Raw genomic sequence first — 21,040 nt, forward strand, 5'->3', positions numbered from 1 at the left:
ATACTGAAAGTTTTACCACAATGTAAACTTTCCCTTAGGAAGAAAAAAGGTATAATAAGCTTAAAGAAATTAAAAGGACAATTTCTTACTGCTTGTGCGCCCCCCCCCTCCCTCTCTCCCTCTCTCTCTCGATTTCAGATTCTGACCATGTCAACTTTTAAACTCAGGGCTTCTCTTAAGTCTTGCTCAACTTTCTACTCCATGTCTGGCTTCGACCTCATCTCATCAGGCACACTGCCTGCCTCCTTTAATGCTTCTTATTGTGAACAGGGAGTCTCCCAGACTTTCGTGATGGGTTGGCTTTGAACATGGACCTACCAAATCCCAGGCTCTTGATTATCTAAAGGAGAAGTATCTGGTAAGAAGAGCTATTTCTTTTTTTTCATATATTTTATTGTAATTATTAGAAATGTTACATTATATTCACCAGATAGAAGGTGCATTACTTCACAAACATTGATACCCTTTCTTGGTATCCCATTTCCCTCCCTCCGCTCCACCCCTCATCTTGTTTTTCCCCCTTCCCTACCCTATTTCAAATAACCAAATAAGCATATGTACAATATATCAGACAATAAGCTGAAAAACTGTAACAATATGAGATAAGCCTGGAACAGCATAAGAGATGAGAGATAACATAGCACGTTAAGGATATCAATCACTCATTATATGGCTTTTGTTTCTATATCCAGGAGGTCCTTTCATGTAGTATCATACCATATGGCCTTATGTATCTCGGTTTGTTCTGTTGTAAATCTCTGCTAGGGGAGCCCAAGGTTTCTATTGATTATGACAAATGAGGAAAACCATTGAGCCTATGTTCCTTTGAGTCTGGCATAAGAACAGTTATTTGTTAAGTGTGAAAAATGAGTCTTGGACTTTTGGCAAAATTTCTTTCCAATTGATTACAACGTAAACACCAGGATAATGGGTATCTTTCTAGCTGACAACTGCTCAACCCCTGACTGTCAGGGTAAAATGATGAACCTAGGCATGCTCTGCTCGTCTCCCTGGACAATGATCCTCCTAGAGATTCACTTGTCTCTCAGCTTTCTTTCCATGGAGGATCAAGGTCTCATTAGGAAATCCGTTGTCTGAATAGGGACTTTTCCTCCTTCTGGCTTCCATCTCAGGAACAAAGGAAATTTAAATCTTTCTCAACATCTTCATTGGAAGGGGTGCTAGAGCTAAAATTCTTTGATGACAGATACCTTGTCCATTATGTCAATACAATGCAAACATGCGTAGTTTGTTCACCGATGGTGTCTCCATAGGTTAATATTCAGAAAGGGAAACTGATTCAGTTTTGAATATATAACACAATTTTAACATGGCATGAAGCCATGTTTCCTAAGTTCCTATTGTATATATGGGTTCCTGGGCTTTCTTCCATTTGGTTATCATGCATATTGGTTCTTTAATCTGTGTGTATTCACAGCAAAATATCCAATGTGAATCTATGCTGAGCTATATCTAAATTAGCCAATAAACATTTGATTTTATTTTCTGATCCAATTCATTAAAATGAAATATTCTGTTTTTTTGTGATATTAAACACCCTTCTCAAACACCTCTCAGACACAACTAGTTAGATTATGTCAGATTCTTCACTCGCTCAATCCACATACTGAAGTTCACAGCACAGCACACGATATATTTCTGCCCAAATCTTTGGCACTAATGATTTTAATATGAAATTATGAATTTGAAACCTCTGAGAATTATCGAATTCGAAAGAAGCTAAGAGTTAGTAACAAAATAGGATTCACATTTCAGAATGCTTAGTCTTCGATTGGGATTTAAACTTTTATCACATGAGGCATATTTACTTATTTTTTTTATTTTTCTTGGATGTAGGACCTGAATTCTGGGCCTGGGTGTTTCCTTGAGCTCCTCAGCCCAAGGCTATTGCCCTACCCCTTGAACCACAGCACCACCTCCATTTTTCTGGTGGTTAATTGGAGATAAGTGTCTTATGAACATTAGGGCCAGGGCTGGCTTTGAACCCTGATCCTCAGATCTCAGCCTCCTCACTAGCTAGGATTACAAGCATGAGACACCGTGCCCATCTACATGAGGCATATTTATTATCAGAAGCACAAATCATAATCATCCTTTTGAGTATAACTCTAAGTATCATGTTGAATATAAGATATTGACATTTCTAAGGAGTGTCCCAATATTCATACTTATGAAATGAATTACAGAGCACTTAATGCTTTGTCCCACTGATTGTTTAGAGTAACCTGGGATATAAATTCCTTTGGCTATATTATTGAAAATACAAAGACCCCTTATAGGAGAAGATAGAATGTAAATAATGAACATACCAAAGGTTATGTTCTCTCACACATGTCTTGCCCTTCTGCTGCATTAGACTGAGTCATGTCCTGCCGAGAAAACCATTATCTTTTATCAGTCTCACCTACTAAAATCAGATAAATCATGGTATTTAGAGCAAAAGAAAATTTGATCCTTAAAGAAGCAAAAGTGCAAATCCTCAAGTATTCAAAGTAACCAAGGGCATTTTTTTTGCTAGTCCTGGGACTTGAATTCAGGGCCTGAACACTGACCTTTGGCTTTCTCAAGGCTAGAGCAATACCACTTGAGCCACAGCACCACTTCCAGCATTTTTTGTGTATGGGGTCCTGAGGAATCGAACCCAAGACTTCATGCAAGCAAGGCAAGAGGCTACCACTAGGCCATGCTCCCGGGCCTAGCAGGAATTACTTCAGTGACCCAGATCTTCATCACTTGAATATATACAGAAGCTTACCCAAGATAAGTGCATGGAACCATTTTGGTGGCTAATTTATTGGGTGCAATTGAAGCAACAGGATAAAAAGAAACAGTAGGGGGGGGCATGAGTTTGGCATAGTGGTAGAGTGCTTGCCTAGCTTGCGCGAAGACCCTGGTTCGATTTCTCAGTAACACATACATAGATCAAAGCCAGAAATGGTGCTGAGACTCAAGTGGTAGAGTTCTAGCCTTGAGAAAATCCAAGGACAGTGCTTAGGCCCTGAGCTCAAGCCCAGCACTGGCAAAAAAAAAAGTAAACAGTAGGGCCAGGGGCAGGAGTGGATAGTGAAACTCATTACGAAGCCCCATTCTGTGGCTTGCTCCACTGATCCTATTCAGAGAGCTTGATGACTTAAAAAATTATCAATTCACAAGGTCACTTTTGACCTGTAATGAAAAAGGCAAATGCAGTGTACTACTTTAATTATTCTGTGGATCTACTTCTAAGCTTACCTTTATTAGCTATCATTTTGATTGACCATTTAACATAACAGTAAATCTGTTGAGAAAATTTCCGTTAAATGACTTTTTAGAAGTAAATTGGACTACTTACCTTGCCCTCGTGCCTTCACTGGAGTTTGTATCCTTAGTTCTTCAGCCTCAGAGGACTGAGCAGCACACTTCTTCAAAAGAACTAAGCAAGGAGTCTGCAGAATAATGGGATGAACAATGAGCCAGTGGGAGATGTGGAGATCACATTCTGACAAGATGCTTGAACTTCCTCTCTTAGCAGGAATGGGACAGGAAAATGTGAGAAACATGTATATGACATGAAAGATCATGAATAGAGGGGCTGATACACGACTTGTATGGCCAGTATGTCTTTTTAAGATGTAGAGCCATTGACCAGGAATCCAAACACCTATGTCCAGTCACAACTTCCTGACACACAGAGTGATAGCTAGGGTGCATAGTTCAACCAGGAATTTTGGGAATAAAAGCAAAACAGAAGGACAAATCATGAGTTCAAGCCCCAATTCCAATACCAGGAAGTACATAAATGACAGATAGAAAAGACAGACTTACAGATGATAGATTGTATAATCATATCTGCACATAGGTACTTGTATTCAGGGAGGAATTATCTGAACATATTAATATTCAAAGACATCAGCAATCTAACTGGTTATGGAAGTCTAGGAGATAATTTTGAAACTTTTTGTATGGTAACAGTTTCTATGACTAGTTTTTATCTTTATATTCATCACTATTCATTGCTTCAGAATTTTTCTGTGAAATGCTGTGTAACAATTAAAAGAAAAAATAAATACTTGACCTCAGGTATCTTCAGCTAATCACAGTCCTTTACTTATGATATTCAAATATCTATTGCTGAAGAAAGCACATAACCCTAAATTTCTATACATGTTCTTTCTCATGATCTTTTCTTTTATTCCAATTAATAGCACTGCTGCGAATTAAGTCTCTTCACTAATAACACTTTTCTATGTTTTTAAATCTGCTTACTTAAGAAAGGCAAAAAAGCAGATTACATTGAAATACAAACTTGCCTGCTCTTGTTTTCTAACACAGTAAGCTTAAACATAGGGCCTAAATGGTATCCTTTTCCTTTTTTCAATCAAGGCTAACGTTCTACCACTTGAGTCATAGCTCCACTTCTGATTCTTTGCTGCCACTACTGGCTTCCATCTGATCCTCAGATCTCAGCTTCCTGAGTAGCTAGGATTCCAGGCATGAGTCCCTGGTGCCTAGCTCAAAGAAAATCTTTATACATATGTCTTGCCACTAAGCAAAAGATCAACACAGAAAAAAAAACAACTAGACTGAGATTTTTACCTCAGTATCATAGTCCCAGTAATGTTCATAAATATATTAGATGGTGTGATTACATCTCTGGTGCCAAGGGCATCTGCACCTGTGGAAAAATGACAATATAAATGTATTATTGGTATCAAAATGCTATTTTTCTTTTTGTCTTTAATTTGACGCTTCATACACACTATGTACATGATGAAGCTACATGCTGTTGTCAAGGAGTAATCCTTAATTAAAATACTATATAATTTACAATCTTTTCGACACACTAATTCCCTGCTCCTACCTAGGAAAGCATTCCGCTCTCTGGATGTACCAGTTCTGAATATTTCATACTTTTTCGTTTCAGATTTTATGAACAAACTACTAGCCCAAAAGCTCCATGTATTCATAATATATTCATAATATAATTACTATATATACAGGGCTTCATATGACTTAAATTTTGATGAAGCCCCGGAGTAAGTCTCGAATAAATGTACCTCATCAACAATTAAAATGAAAGGCCAAAATCACTACACATTTAGCCTGAGAAATTTAAGAAGCCCAAAACACATGGGATCATCAAGGATACAGAGCAATTTTAACACTTCTACATTATTTTGGATACAATATTGGAGGAAAAAATCTGACATTTTCATAAAATTTACATTTATGTTTTATGAGCTAGCACTTATATTCCAGATATTTCCCTGAGAAAAATAAATGCATCTGAAGAAAGACTTCCATAGAATGTGTAGCCCAGGCTCAGTGGCTCACACCTCTAATTCTAGTGACTCAGGAGGCTGGAATTGATAATATCATTGTCCAGGGCCAGACTAAGGCAAGTACTCACAATCCCTCATCTCAACAATAAAAAGCTGGACGTGGTGATTCATTCTGTCATCCCAGTTCTGTGAGAAGCATAAATAAGGGGATAGAGGTCCAGGACAGCCTGGGATAAAGGAAGGCCCTATTCAGACAATCACAAGCACAAAGCAAACAAGGGGTATGGCTCAATGGTTAAAATAAAATCAACCCCAAACTACCTGGCAAGCGCAAGCCTCTGAGTTCAAACTTCACTAAGTGTAACAAGGAAAAAAATAAAAACCAAGAAAATAATGCAGAGTGTTTATGTAATAAATGTAAGTATCTCAGAACGAAACAAATTTTATATGAAATGGTGCATTCTGCAGTGTTCCTAAAAAATGCAAAAACTATACTATGGTAGGAAACAATAATATGTCAGCTATGGTGAAGCTTATGTGTAATAACAGCTCCCAGAGGGCTGAGACAGAAAGCTCTGGAATTCAAGACCAACTAGGCTCTCCTTGTCTCAGACTTTGTCCCAAAAGAAGAAGCACAGTAAATGGAAGGAAGGAAGAAGGACAAGAAGGAGAAACTGAGTATGATGGTACATGCTTTCAATCTCAGCTACTCTGGAGGCAGAAGGATCATGAGTGTGACATTCCTATAGTAAGCAGATGCCATACAATTTGTATTTTATTTTGGCCTTTTTGGGGACTGTACTGGCACAGACACAACCTCAGTCTCTAAGTCTGCCTTGTAGCTTTTAACTTAAAGGTTGTGCTCTACCATTTGAGCCACTCTCCTCCACTTTTCACTGGTTAACTATGGACGTTCCTGCGTGGCCTAGCTTCAAACCACCATCTTCAGCTCTTAGTCTACTGACTAGCTAGAATTACAGGAATGAGGTACCCAAGAACAGAGCTTACTTGCAAACGTTAATATTCTGTACCTAAAACTGTAACAAACAAGTCTTGACTATCTTGAAAACTTGGATAAATTTTCATCTTTTTTTTGCCATTCCTGGGCTTGAGCTGAGGGTCTGAGCACTGTCCTTGGACTTTCTCAAGGCTAAAGCTCTACCACTTGAGCCTGAGTACCACTTCCGGGTTTTTTCTATGTATGTGGTACCGTGGAATTGAACCCAGTCTTCCTGCATGCTAGGCAAGCACTCTACCACTAGGCCAAACTCCCAGCCCTAAATTTTCATCTTATTCAGAAATTTTAAACTTTTATGAGAGAAAAAGTTGATATATAAATTTCAGTGGTGACCTCTTCATCAAGTTAACTTACAATTGTCAAATCAATATTCTCTGTAAGTCTTAACAACTTTTTGTAAGTTATTGAGTGAAACTGGAATATATGAAAAATGACAGTATTATTATTAAGAAAACTTTTAGTTGGTTGTTAGTGGCAAACATCTTTCATTCTATATCTCAGGATGACCGTTTGGAGGCAACCTAGACAGGGAAGTCCAGGAGACTCTTATCTCCAATTTACCACCAGAAAGCCCTAAGTAGTGTGGTTCAAATGGTATAGCACTAACCGTGAGCAAGAAATCCAGACCTTTCCCCACCCCAGTTCAGGACCCACTCCCCACGAAATAAACGAACAACTTCTTAATGATAAGTAAACTATACATAAATAAACATCTAAATTATAACTGCAGTACTATTTTAAGGTAAAGTCAATGTACGACAATCTCCAAATGCTCCTTTAGTAGGTCTACCAAGAGCCCCTGTCCCTTGGCCTCCAACTGTGCCTTCCACAGGGATTCCAGGCAAGCAGCTCCCATGGTCCTCTGGGCAGGAGGGGCGTGTCTAAGCCCGGGTGGGTGGGGCCGCGGGGCGGGCTTGGATGGACTGCAGTCCACCTGCAGGCTGCCAGCCCAGCTGGTAGGGGCATCCTCACTGAGCTCTGAGGGAAGGTCAGTGGAGCAAGAGCCAGCCAAACTCTGCTAAACCATCTGGAAGAAGATGGGTGAAAACCAGCTGGTTGCCACGAAATAGCTCTTGAAGCTGCAGCACTGATCTCTCAAACTTGGCCAGGATTTCTGTTATTTTTGGTTCTTTCCATCTTCTTGTTAACTGAAGATAAGAGCTTCATACCCTTTGCAAACCAAGTTCAATTTGCACTGCAATCCTCAGTTCTCAGCCTTCTGGGCAGCTAGAATTACAAGTCAGAGCCAATAATGCCCTGCTTAAACCTCTCTTGATTTAGACGTTCATTCTCAGGTTTTTGTTTCATGAGTGGAAAATGGACTCAAAACATCTAGCATTAGAACACCATGTGTTGACCTAGTAAGACATTTATCAAGCTCTAAAAAGCTTTCACAGATTTGCCCAGCCAATTCCAATACACTACTGACTGCCTACCACATATTTATATTGTCCTAATACTTGTGCATGTGTGCCAGTGCTGAGACTTGAACTCAGGCCCTGGGCATTGTCCATGAGCTTTTTGCACAAGGCTGTACATGATCACTTTAGCCATTGTTCCACATCCAGCTCTTAGAGAGTTACTTGCAGATAAGAGTCTCTCAGACTTTCTTGCCCTTATGGCTTTGAACCATTGATGCACAGATCTCAGTTTCCCCAGTAGCTAGGGTAACAAGCCTGACCTACTAGCACACAGCTAGTAGTTTTGAACCTAAAGGCTAAAAGCAAATTATCCTCAAAATGCAGAATGTGACTTTATTCTATTTCAAACAAATGAGATCAGATACATTCTTGGGGTTAATGATGACCAATAATAGTTTATGATCATTTTTAGACAAAGTAGGACTACAACTCTCAGTTAATTATAAAACACAATCATTTATAGAGTTTTAGAGCCTCACAACTGTAATCCTAAATACTCTGGAGGGTGAGTTCTGAGGATAGTAGTTCAAAGCCAACCTCAGCAGAAAAATGTAGCAGATTCCCGAATCCCAGTAGAAAAAAACAGAATTGAGGGGGGTCCTCAAGGGGTGGACAACCAATATTGAGTGAAAAAGCCAAACAAAAGGGCCAGGCCTTAAATTGATGCTATGATAAATAATTACAAGAGAAGGATGCGGAAAGCAGAAGAAGGAAGAAGAACGGGAGGAGAATAGGAGAAAAGAAAGGAAAGAGAAAGAGAGAGACAGAGACAGAGACAGAGACAGAGACAGAGAGACAGAGACAGAGACAGAGAGAGACAGAGAGAGAGAGAGAGGGAGGGAGGGAGGGAGAGAGAGAGAGGGAAGGAGGAAGGGAGGGAGGGAGACAGAGAGAGAGAGAGAGGGAAGGAGGGAGGGAGGGAGACAGAGAGAGAGAGAGAGAGAGAGAGAGAGAGAGAGAGAGAGAGAGAGAGAGAGAGAGAGAGAGAGAGAGAGGCTGCTTTACCCAAATGTCCTTTCATGCTGAAATATTTCAGAAAAAGAGCAAGGGCCTCTGCTGTGACTCAGCATTGTCCAGAGAAACAGTCCTTGCCATCTTCATGGACTTTGCATACAATCTTTATATTCTCACTTGTTTTTTGATGCAGTCCTGGGGATGAAGCCAGGGACTTGGCATTGTCCCTGAGCCATTTCACTTTCAAGGCTAGAGCTCTACCACTTGAGCCACAGTGTCTTTGTGAGTTTTTCTGAGTAGTTTTTTGGATATAAGATTTCAAAGTGACTATTTTGCCCAAGCTGGCTTTGAACAATAATCCTCAAACTATCCTACAACCTGCTCATATGTGTAAAGTTTCTCACTTGTATTTTGCACATTTAGTGGTAAATTTTGATCATATCTAAAAAATACCCTACTATAAAGTGGCTAAATGCCAGTCTCACATCTATTTAAACTATTAAACTATGCACACTAAGGAGATATAATTAACTAGTAAAATACAAAGGGGATTGAGTGTTACAAGCTGTACCCCTACAATTAAACACTCTAAAGGCAGCATATGTAGGCAAAGACAGCTGTCTCTAAAGAATATCTATAGTGGAAGTGGGACTGTGGCACAAGGGAAAGGGCAGTAACCTTGACCTGAAGAGCTCAGGGACAACACCCACGTTCAGAGTTCAAGCTCCATGACCTACCAAGAAAATGTCTATAGTAAGGGAATAACTCATTGAGGTCAAGGCATCACATTATACATTTTATAGCAGATAAGTAGTCATAGATGTAGTAATGATAACTAACAGCTATTTAAGTAGTATGTGTGTGTGTATGTATGTGTGAGTATATGTATGTGTGTGTGTGTGTCTTCCATGCTACAGTTCAGAGCAACTCCTCATACTTGCTTACACATGGATATGCCTAGATTTCTCCTCATGAGTTATTTTGGGAGGTGGTAGTGTTGGCACTTGAATTCAGGGCCTTTCCCACGTTCTTGCCTGTTTTGCTCAAGGCTGGCACACTCGAAGCGCAGCACACCTCCATTTCCAGCTTCTTTTCTGATTAATTGAAGAGAATGATGGGCATTCCTGCCTGGGCTGACTTCCATGCATGATACACAGAAGTCAGCCTCCTGAGTAGCTAGGATTACAGACCTGAGCACCAGTACCTGACCACTTAATGCATTTCCTGAAGTAAATAAAAATACCATATGCAGCACAAATGATATCCTGAACTGAAAACAAAACTTAAAAATCAAGAGGGAGGGATCCAAGTTCCGAGCAGAAATGGAGGTAAAAAGTAAAAGGGAAGAAAATGTGACCCGGTGTGACTATCATGTAGTGAGTTCTTACTGGAAGAGGTATGATTGGGGCACTTCTTTTGTGTCTGAGACACCAAAGCTTTGTCTTTGCATCATGTCACTGAAGTATAAACATCAGTACCTGCTGGCTTCATGAATGAATAATCAAGACACCAGAAGTTTGTTTCTCATCTTTATGAAGTATAGAAAATTTAAAGTTTAGCCCAGTAGCTCATGCCTGCCATCTCAGCTCCATGAGAAACTGAGATTGAGAGGATGGTTGTAGACCATAGGCCATGCAAGTTACTGAGGCTCCATCTCAACAGAGAAATCCAGCCGTGGCGCCATGCTCCTATCATCTGTGGCAGAGTATGAAATAGGAGAGTCATTGTCCACATACACCTTGGGCAAAAACCAAAACCCTGTCTTAAAATAACTGGTGCAATTAAATACATGTAGCAGTAGAAAATAAAGTACAAAATACAACTGAAGTTTCAGTGAACGATAGAACAATATATATAATATATTAGATTTTAAAATACATGCTTTCTGCAAAAATTTAGAAATTCTAACATTTCCTCATTAGAAAAATTTATTTTCTTTTCTTTTTGTTGTGCATTGTGGGTCATGGGGCTTGAAGTTGGCTTGGGCACTGCCCCTGAGCTCTTCAGCTCAAGGCTACCGCCCTACCCTTGGGCCAAGCCTCACTTCCCCTTATCTAGAAGGTAATTTGAGATAGAGTCTTAGGTCCTTTTGTGCCCAGGCTGGCTTTGAACCAGATCCTCAGATCTCAGCCTCCTGACTAGCTAGTATTCCAGCCATGAGCCACTCTGCCTGGCTTAGAAAACTTTTCTGAAGTTCAGGATGATCTTTTGGGAATGCTCTTTCCAATTTTATTTGTCTACCTACTGTTCAAAGAAAATAAAATAGAGATAAATTGAGCATCAGACATGCACACTTTAATTCCATTTCTGCTCTCATACCAACTCTCCATTCTTTGAATTATATTCAGTTTTGAAAGTATCATCATTTTCATTCATGTAGATTGAATACTTTTTCTGTACTTTTGTTTTTTAATTCCTCAATGTGGTAAATATTAGCATTTTCTTCTCACTCCATCTACCTCAAAAGGGGCTGAGATTAAAAGCATGTGCCAACATACCCAACTAACTTCCTTCCTTCCTTCCTCCATCTCTCACTACCTCTCTTTCTTCTTTCCTTCCCTCCTGTTCACCTTCCTTCCTCTTCCCCTCCACCCTCCCTCCCCACCTCTCTGTTTCATCTTTTTTCTTTTGAGACCAGGTCTGAGGGATAGCCTAGTTGGCCTTGAATTCCAGATCCTTCTGTCTCATCCTCCTAGGAGCTGCTGACAGATAAGCTTCACCATACCAGAGCTATACTAACTCTTTCCTACCATAGTTTAGTTTTATTCCTTTTTCTAGAACTTCATATAAATGTAACAATGCACAAAGCACTCTTCCATATGAAACTTCTTTCATTCTGAAAAAAATACATTTAAACTATTACATGAACTCTTTGCATTCTTTTTGTCTTTTGGAATAGTACCTCATTACATTTTATTCATTCATTCTATTCATTGACATCAGGTGTGTTTGTATTTTTAGGCTGTGAAACCTACAACTGTTACAGATATTCTCTCTTTTTCCTGTTTACGGTTGTGTCTTCTTTTTGGTATGCTTAGAGTGAGTGAACTCAGAGGCTGTGCTTGCCAGGGAAGGTTTAGGGTTGATTAATTTTTAACCAGTTGAAACATACCTCTGGCTAGCTTTGGTTATTGTTCAGATAGGACCTTCCTTTATCCCAGGCCATCCTGGACCTCTAGCCCCCTACTTTGGCTTCTTCCAGAACTGGGATGACAGGCATGAGTCACCATGCCCAGATATTTATTGTTGAGATGAGGGCTTGCAAGCACTTGGCTTGGTCTGGCCCTGGACAGAGATACTCTCAATTCCAGCCTCCTGAGTAGCTAGAATTAGAGGTGTGAGCCACTGAGCCTGGGCTACACAGTCCATAGAAGTCTTGGTTTAGAAAAATACTTGCATTTTCTCAGGGAAATATTCTGGAAAATCATTACTAGCTCATAATGTTAATTTTATGAAAATGTCAGATTTTCCCAACATTACATCCAAAGTGATGTATGATGTTCCAATTGCTCTATTCCTTGGTGATCCCATGTGGTTTTGGCTTTTTAAATTTTATCTGTCCTACTAGAAGTGTAGTGATTTGGGTATCACATTTTAATTGATGATGGCATATATTTATTTTACACTTAATACTGAGCTTCATAAAAATGGAGGCAATCCAATGAAGCCCAGTATATATAGCATATACCGTATGAATATGATATAAAGCTAATTAGGCTTAGTAGTGTGTGGAATTGGTAACATCTGTATGTGTGTGTCTGTGTAGAGTAAGGCTAGAAATCTGAGGCTCAAATGCTTGGCATTTGATTATGACTGGTTTTGTATCACAACACTGGAGCATCCACTTTCTTGCTTTTTACTGGTTAAGTAAAGATAGTGGTCTCTTGTATTTACCTGTCTCGTGTAGCTATGAACCCTAAACCTCAGAGTCTCCTGTGTATCTAGGATTATACCTATGAGCTACTGGCATCCAGGTCTATCCGCATGTGATTTCTTTCTTTTATTAATTTCACCCAAATGTCAAAGGAAAATATATCACTTACAATTAGGACTACTCAGATAAGATACAGGAGGTCAACACATGGGTAACTTTAGTAATCCTTATCAAGCTTCTGTATGATTTATATCATTTATATGAGTACTACATAATTTGCTCCTTTTAGCTCTAATTTTGGAAACATTTTAGTCACTTATAAACAAATTGATTCCTACTCTTAAGATTTGTGTTTGTTTATTTTGTTTGGCTTTGGTGGGGTTTTTTTGTTTTTGTTTTTTGCCAGTCATGGGGCTTGAACATGATGGCTTTCTCAAGGCCTTCTCTCCACCACCTAAGCCACAATACCACTTCTGGTTTTTACTATGTATGTGGTACCTATGAATCAAACCCAGGCCGTCGTGCATGGTGGCCAAGCACTCTACCACAAGGCCAAACTTCCGGATCTCTTTCTCTTGGTTTTATAAATTGTTAGCTATTTCAGGACAGGGTCTATTGAGGGTTAATTCTCCCCTGCTTACAGAAAACCTTTCTGATGTCCTCTGTTTTGTAAGGTTATCACTCGCCTGCCGTATGTGTGAATAACAGGTAGTTGCCTGTCGTGCCTTTGTGTATTTCTACCTCAATGCCAAGCCCTTTTCTGAACACATTTGAGTCCTCATATGCTAGGCATAAATTGGTAAACAGGGGAGGGTGGGATATGAGGCCTTGGGTTCCTTGACTGGAAACCTCCTTGCTCTGCTCTTTGGGTAGGGGATGTGCTTGGGAGCTTTGGGAGAATGTCCTGTCTTCCCAGTCACGCTGCTCCCTTCCACACATGGTAGGACTAGGCAAAGTTCAGTTCCTCAGGGCCCCTCAGGCCTATGGCCTTCCTTGTCCTATGTGAGGTGCAGAACCTCACATGGGTCCCCCTGGCCCTGGCCCCGGAGTGGGGGCCGTTGTAGCCAGGGTACTGCTCTACCACCTGAGCACCCGCTTGCCTGCTTTCCTTCCTTCTTGCTTGCTCATCTTTCTTAATTTTTCTCCAAAGACTAGGTCACAGGCCCTGAGTTTAAGGACCAATAACCACACACACACACACACACACACACACACACACACACACACACACACACACGCACACACAGTGGCCAGGAGCATGCTGGATTTCTGTGATGTCTCAAATGTCCAGAACATGTGGCCCAGGGAGCATGGCACCTCCACTGCATAGAGGACCAATTTGGACCCCTCTGGTCACCTTGGACTCGATTTTGGCCATGTGCTCACTCATGTCCCCAGGTGAGACCTAGGTTTCCCCTAGAAAAAGGCTAAAATACCAGATGTATAGGCTTGGATGTCCGAAGGTTATAATTAATAAACAGGCAGCAAATGCGCCTGTAATCCTTGCTTCTTGAAAAGCTGAGATCTGAACACTGGAATTCCAAGTCAACCTTGGCAATAATATCAATAAAAACTCATCTCTCCGATTACCCATCAGAAAACAGTAAGTGGTGCTGTGACAGAAAGTGGTACAGCACTAACCTTGTTTGAGAAAGCTCAGGAACAGGGTTCAGGCCTTGAGTTCAAGGCTGTTTTGACCATAAAGATATGAAGGTAGAACAGGGGGTAATAATGTGAAAATACTAACATAATGAATAGGATGGGAAAATACTAGAATAATGAATATATTATGAAAATACTAGATAAATATGATGTGAAAATACTAATATAATGAATATGATTAGAATGAAAAACAATGGGATGAAATATAGCTAAACTACGTCTAGAAGTATATTGTTAATGCCAACTTGTATCTAAAGGCATATGGCCATAAGAGATAAAACCACTAGAATAGGGCATGTGGCAGTAACGATGGAAATGGCCAGCATCCAGGCACACGGGATAGAGTAATTGCAAATGGTTAAGAACCAGACACCTTGCCATAGGTCAAAAGGTAAGAACCCATCACACCCCTGGGCACAACTAATTGAAAAGAGACTTTTCTGGGCCCTAACCAAGCAAAATAAACAAGAAGGAGTTTGGGCCAGAGAGGAACAGCCAATGCCCAATATAACCAAAAGACCAAAAATAAGGGTCAGCAATTCTTCTGGCCTTAACCAAGACTGTGGTTTGAGGATCTTTGCTCTACTGGAGCTACTCTTGAGCCGAGAGGACTGATGAGGACTGATGGGGCCCCAGAGCTCACACCATGACAGGACTGGGAACTGCATCTACGAACTGACTGGCAGGCCCTGTTTGACTTAGAAACTAAGAGATGTCAGAGTGGTGGGTCCAGCATGTGCACTGGATAGGCAGGCTAGAATTAGGCAAGTTAGGACTAGAATACAGGAACTGGGTTAATTCTGCTAAGCTATGTTAAATCAATAAACTGTTGGTGAATTATGTCCCCTTCTCAAGAGAAAGGCCCATAAAAAAACAGAAACAAAAACAGAAAATCATCAGAAGATGGTTGCTCGTGCCTGTAGTCGTAGCTACTCATTAGGCTGAAGACTGGGATTGCAATTTGAGGCAGGCCAAGCAAAAAAGCCTCTGAGACTCTGATATCCAATTGACCAGAAACAAAGCAGGAAATTGCTGTGGGTCAGGGTGTAGAGTGCCAGCCTTGAGTGTAAATAGGTAAGGGAGAACATGAGGCTCTGAGTTCAAATACCAGGCCTTGGGCAAAAAATAAAATAGAATACAAAACAGCCTTTTAATTGCCTGTAATATCTACCTTACTGTTGTCTCTGGGTTCCTTCCTTTACTGCTCAGCCATTAGTAGTCCAGTTTGCTTGTAGTAGCTTTAGGGTATGGTGTTGAGAAGATGGTACCTTACCCGTTATTTCTTAGCTTCAGATGCTCCCAACTTTCCCTGTTGCTCGGTGCTCAGAGAGCCCTCCTCCAATCCAGGGCCTAGGAGAGACCTAGACCACAAGACCATAACCGCAAACATTTAACACAGCTTCCCTGGGTTAATAAACAAGAATAGGTTGGCCCAGGGAACTCTGGGTGCTCTGGCCCAGAGCCATTTGTGAGCACAGGTATCTCTGAGCTAGCCAGACCCAGGCCTCTCAGGAGACAGAGACTTGGACTAGAAACAATGGGGCCCAAGGATTCTGGCAGATTTTAAAGCTCTGGAGGGGGAAGGGAAAAGAAAACCCACTTCTACTGAAGGAAGCTGAGTGACGAGGGAGGGAATGCAGAGAGGTCATAAAGCTACACGTTATAGGCAATTGAACAGCTATAAATTTTTTAAATTCAATTTACATTCTTTCATTTTTCTTACTGATCATGGAAAGATGATATGCAGAGGGATTATGTCAACAGTCAGGTCATGTGTATATTGATGTTGAAACAGTGGCATCCATTTCCTCACTATCTCCTAGTTTTTTCCTCTATCCCCACCCACAAGTTTTTGGTTTTTGCCAGTCCTGAGGCTTGCCCTCAGGGTCTGAGCTTTGTCCCTGAGCCTCTCTGTGCTCAAGGCTAGTATTCTACACTTGAGCCACAGCATCACTTCCAGCTTTTCCTGAATAGTTATTGGAGATAAGAGTTCACAGACTTTCTTGCCAATGATGGCTTTGAATCATGATCCTCAGATCTCACCCTCCTGAGAAGCCAGGATTATACTTTAGAACTACTGGTGCCCAGCTCCCACCTACAAGTTTTAGAGATTATTTTCAATATAATATCCAGAGAATACCACTGCTGCATTTCTCCCACCATTCCTCCCCCCATTCTTCCAAGGATATAGAATGAGAACACCGGATGAAAAGAAAGGGGAATAAAAAATGTGAGAGGCCAGTATTTCACGCCTGTTATCTCAGCTGCACAGGAGACTGAGGACTGCAGTTTCAAGTCTGCTCAAGCTGGAAAAACTTTCAGTTTCTAACATCTAATTAAACACTAGAAAATTGGAAGTAGCATTATGACTCGAAGTGGTGGGATGCCTGCCTTGAATGAAAAGCTTAGACAGAGGGCCCAGGCCTTGAGGTCAAGCATGCTGACATACGAGAAAAAAAAAGAGAGAGAAAGAGGAAAGGAAAAAAAAAACAGCCTCGTCTCTTTTTCTTGGTGATCAGTTTGCTATTATTTTTTATGAAATCTTTGTGTGTGGTATGTGTGTGTGTGTCTGTGTGTGTGTGTGTGTGTCTGTGTGTGTGTGCCTCCATATGTGCACATGTTCATGACTGTGTGTGTTCGTACTAGGGTTTTAAGCAGAGCCTTATGCTCTCCCTTAACTATTTCTACTTGAAGCAGAAAACTGATAAGCCAAAGCTCCACTTCTGTCTTTTTTCCTGGAAGACTGGAGATAAGGTTCTCTTGGATTTGATTGCCCAGGCTGGCTCTGGACCTTGATTCTCACATCTCAGCTTCCTGTGTAGCTAAATTACAGGCATGAGCCACCTTGTGCTGGACTAATTGAAAGTCCTTGTTATCTTCTCTTTTTTTTTGCCAGTCCTGGGCTTGAGCTCAGGGCCTGAGCACTGTCCTTGGACTTTCTCAAGGCTAGAGCTCTACCACTTGAGCCTCAGCACCACTTCTGGCTTTTTTTAATGTATGTGGTACCGAAGAATCGAACCCGGGTCTTCATGCATGCAAGGCAAGCACTTTAATCACTAGGCCAAACTCCCGGCCCCCCTTGTTATCTTCTGGATTAATGAAAGGAAGAACCATATGGGCCCAGGTTTGAAATCAGAAACCCAGTCTGAAACTGTCTGCACCATTATTGTACCTGAAACTGGGACTTTAGACTCCAGCCATCAAATCAAGGAGCCCTACGCACAATAGGTCCAGCCACTCTCCTAGAGAAGCCAAATAAAGTGATATGGTGAAGTGTGGGTAAAGGATATTTAGTTTATAGCAGGCTTAGGAAGATAGCACTACTTCTTCAGCTGTCTTCAGAGGTACAGATATGGATTTTAGGTTAAATAGGGAGGCTTAGGGGAAGGCAGGGAGAAGAGCTTGCATACAAAAAATAGTCCCAAATCCCACGGTGGCCTGGTTGACCACTAGTGAGCTCAGACATTGTCCCTAGAAGAATTCCAGAGAAGTTGTTATCACTTGATTACAGGAACAAAACAGGGACCAAATTATCTCCTGAGATTTGGGCCATTGGTTTTCAGCTGCTAAGACGCATCTTAAGGCTCTTGTTTGTTTCCACACAGGATGCTTCTTAGGGAGTCTTTATTTCCTTCTGGTGCCCAAAGGTGATTGTGAAAGAATGCAGCACAGAATAGTTCAGATCCAGATAGGAGGCCATTCCGTGAATTCACAAAGCCTGGCAAAAACATCTACAAGGTTGCATCTTACATACCAAGATCTGCTTTGGATCTAGTAAATCTGTTCCCTGTTCACTTGGATTTAGAGTTTGTGACTGAGTGGCACTGGGGACAACTGAGACCACATGGAGGCTAGGACAGTTATTGGCCCACAGGCTCTGGAACAGAGAGGGACAGCAGCCACCACATCCAATCCCAAGAATCACACACATGCTCCCTGCAGTGTCTCTAGAATCTTCCAAAGAAAGACCTTCAATACCTAGCATTTTGCCCTATGCTAAGGGGGTCCCCCTCTACTTTGGGCAAAGAAAACACAGCACCTGAGCACCGCACAGGGATCTGCCAGACCCACACACAGCTGACCTCTGCCTCCTGTCACTACCCTCCTCTCCATCATCCTTTTAGAGAGCATTTATAAAAATTTTTATTGCTTTTATAAAGCTGAGATACAAAGGTGTTAAGTTGCAAAAGTAGCTAGGATTATAGGCAAGACACATAGTACTTGTCTTGCTCTCTCCCTATTTATGATTTTGCTAATACTGAGGCTTGAACTCAGGCCTTTGGCATTGTTCTTTTGCTTTATCTTTCAAGGGGAGTGTGCTTTAGTACTTGTGCCACAGTTCTACATGTGGTTTTTTGTGGTTGATTACATATAAGTCTCGTGGACTGGTGTTTCTACCTGAATCAGCTTCCAACCACAATCCTCAGATCTCAGCCCCCTGTGTAGTTTGGATTATTGATCCCTGGCACCCGGGAGAGCAAATATTGTCAGTGTAGCATGGATGAGCAGAAGGGAGAGCACCTCTTTCTCCCGTGGGCTGTTGTGTGGCCACCCCAGGAAGGTAGGCTAATGTGTGGTGTTCACCCAATGCCAGGGCAGCGGACTGCCCTGACTGCAGAAGCAGGGGGGCTTCTAGACAGTACATTTTGGCTACTGCACGTGGGAGTAGGTACTTCTGGCATGAAGAAGGTGGTGGCCTTGGCTGACGTTGCACACACAGTGGGGCTCATGAGGAACATCCCAGAGGATGATCCCTCCCCAGTGTCCTCAGTGTTCAGGGGACACCCCACAAGAGGGTGTGCAGCAACAGAAACCCATAGCTCAAACAAGAGCCTGGTCAGCAAGCCACAGAGACAGGACTTCAGAGAAGCAAAGCTGTGAGTGCCTACGTGGCAGTGCCCCCTGGGTTGGAACTTCCCTCCTCTGAGCCTCAGTTTCCAAATGTCCAATATGGATTTCCCCGTTGCCACATTGTAGTCTTTCTGAGGAAAACTACACGAGGTAGTCCTTGTTAAAACTTCAGACAGCCAGGTCGTTGTGTCTCTTGTCACTAATCCTAGCTACTCAGGAGGCTGAGATATGAGGACTGTGATTGAAAGCTGGTACTGAGTCAGTGAGACTCTTATCTCCAAGAAACAACCAAAAATCTACAAGTGGATTTGTGGCTCTAGGCACAAAGAACAAAACTTGAACCAAAAAAAGTATAAGTTTAATGTCTGCGCCCTGAGTTCAAGTCCCAGGACAGTCTCACAGGCAAATACAAACACACACACACACACACACACACACACACACACACACACACACACCCCAAAACATAACAAAAATTAAATAAAGCACAACACTCCTCACTACTATAATTGCCTACCACTAGTCCTCCTGCTATCCAGCTCCTCTGACTTTGGCTTCTCTCCAACCCCAATACCTGTGACAGGAGCTCCATTCCAACTGCCAACTTTGGCTCTTTGCAGCTGGCCAGACAGGCAAGACCATGGGAGACAAGTAACGTAAGAAGACTGTGTTAACAGCACAGTAATCAAAGTATGTCTAGTTCTTGGAATTAGCACATGAATCAAATCTTATTCTATTAATTGCATGCATTCTATGCAATATTGTGTGAATAAACTGGTGGTTTGTGGTGCCTGTGTGCGAGAGTACGTGTGTGTGTGTGTGTGTGTGTGTGTGTGTGTGTGTGTGTGTGTGTGTGTGTGTGTGATGATACTGGGTTTGAACTCATGGATTGTGTGCTGTTGCTTAGCTATTTTGTGCAAGGCTGATGCTCTATCACTTAAGCACAGGTCTACTTTTGATTTTTTTTATGTGGTTTACTGCAGAAAAAGTTTGATGGATTTCCCTGCCTTGATTGGCTTTGAACCTTGATCCTCTCAGCTCCACATACTAAGTAGCCAGGATTATAGGTGTCAGGTACTGGGGCTCAGATTTGGTCAGATGTTAGTAAATGCCAATCATGACTTTACCAAAGGCCAGTAGGAGTCTAAACGTGATACTTATGGGAAGGTTGTCTGAAAAGGACATTTCCAAGAAGTATTTGTGTGTGTATGTGTGCCTGGTGCTGGGGATCAAACCTAAGACCCAACACTTGCTAAGCAGAGGCTGTGTCAGTGTACCACTGGGAAGCCTAAGTTAATATTGAAGTTGTATGAACTTCAGCAAAAAGGTATTTTTTAGCAGGCCCCACCGGAAGGTCACTCTGAACTAACTCTAAACCAGCAGAGATAGCAGTTTCAAAGAAAGTAATAAATTACAGCCTACATCCCAGTGATTTGAGGCCCCAGGATAAAATAACCATCGAAACATCCTGTGATAACCATTGAGATACCCTGGCCAGCTGCCCTTCAGCCGCCCTGCAGCTCGGCACATATCCCCTAGCACTAGCCAATCAATTAATAATACATCAACCCTGTGAGCTAACCCTAGAGAAACCGTGTACAACAGGAAGTCAGGCCTCTCAATTCAGACGTGCTGTGTCAGTGTCGGTCTTGAGTCCAGGCTTGAGCTTGCAATAAGGACTCTTGTGCTCTTACATTGGATTCAGCTCCTTGGAGGAGACCCTGAAATCTGGACCATGTCTTCAGAATGAACAATTCAATTTTCAACAGAATTAACTTAGGTTTGGTCTACAGTCTAGACAGTAGCCATAAACCTAGAGTATCTTGCTATCTAATAGCTTCACTTGTGTCTAAGTATACTGTGCAAATAGGAACAGCAGCTAACATAACGAGCACTTGCTTGAGCCAACAGTTTCAAGGGCCTTGCAAATGGAATAGGATCTGTTACTGTCAACTGTTTATAGGAGAATTAGGGGCCC

General features: G+C 41.6%; 1 long non-coding RNA gene across 2 annotated transcripts in view; it reads right to left on the minus strand.

Moving 5' to 3' along the window:
• The window catches only part of LOC150039918 (uncharacterized), a 128,606-nt gene extending 123,937 nt beyond the window's left edge, over positions 1-4,669 (minus strand). The window contains exons 1-3 of one of the 2 annotated variants that reach the window (XR_016534164.1): positions 4,597-4,669; positions 3,353-3,446; positions 2,234-2,390 (exon numbers count right to left, since the gene is read on the minus strand). This is a non-coding gene — a long non-coding RNA (uncharacterized LOC150039918). Of the gene's footprint in view, positions 1-2,233; positions 2,391-3,352; positions 3,447-4,596 lie in introns of those variants that run through there. The other variant, XR_016534165.1, reaches the window with a different exon arrangement.
• Positions 4,670-21,040: the final 16,371 nt, after the last annotated feature.

Source organism: Megascapheus bottae, unplaced genomic scaffold, assembly GCF_031878675.1.
Source record: "Megascapheus bottae isolate mThoBot1 unplaced genomic scaffold, mThoBot2.hap1 HAP1_SCAFFOLD_43, whole genome shotgun sequence".
Lineage (NCBI taxonomy): Eukaryota > Metazoa > Chordata > Mammalia > Rodentia > Geomyidae > Megascapheus > Megascapheus bottae.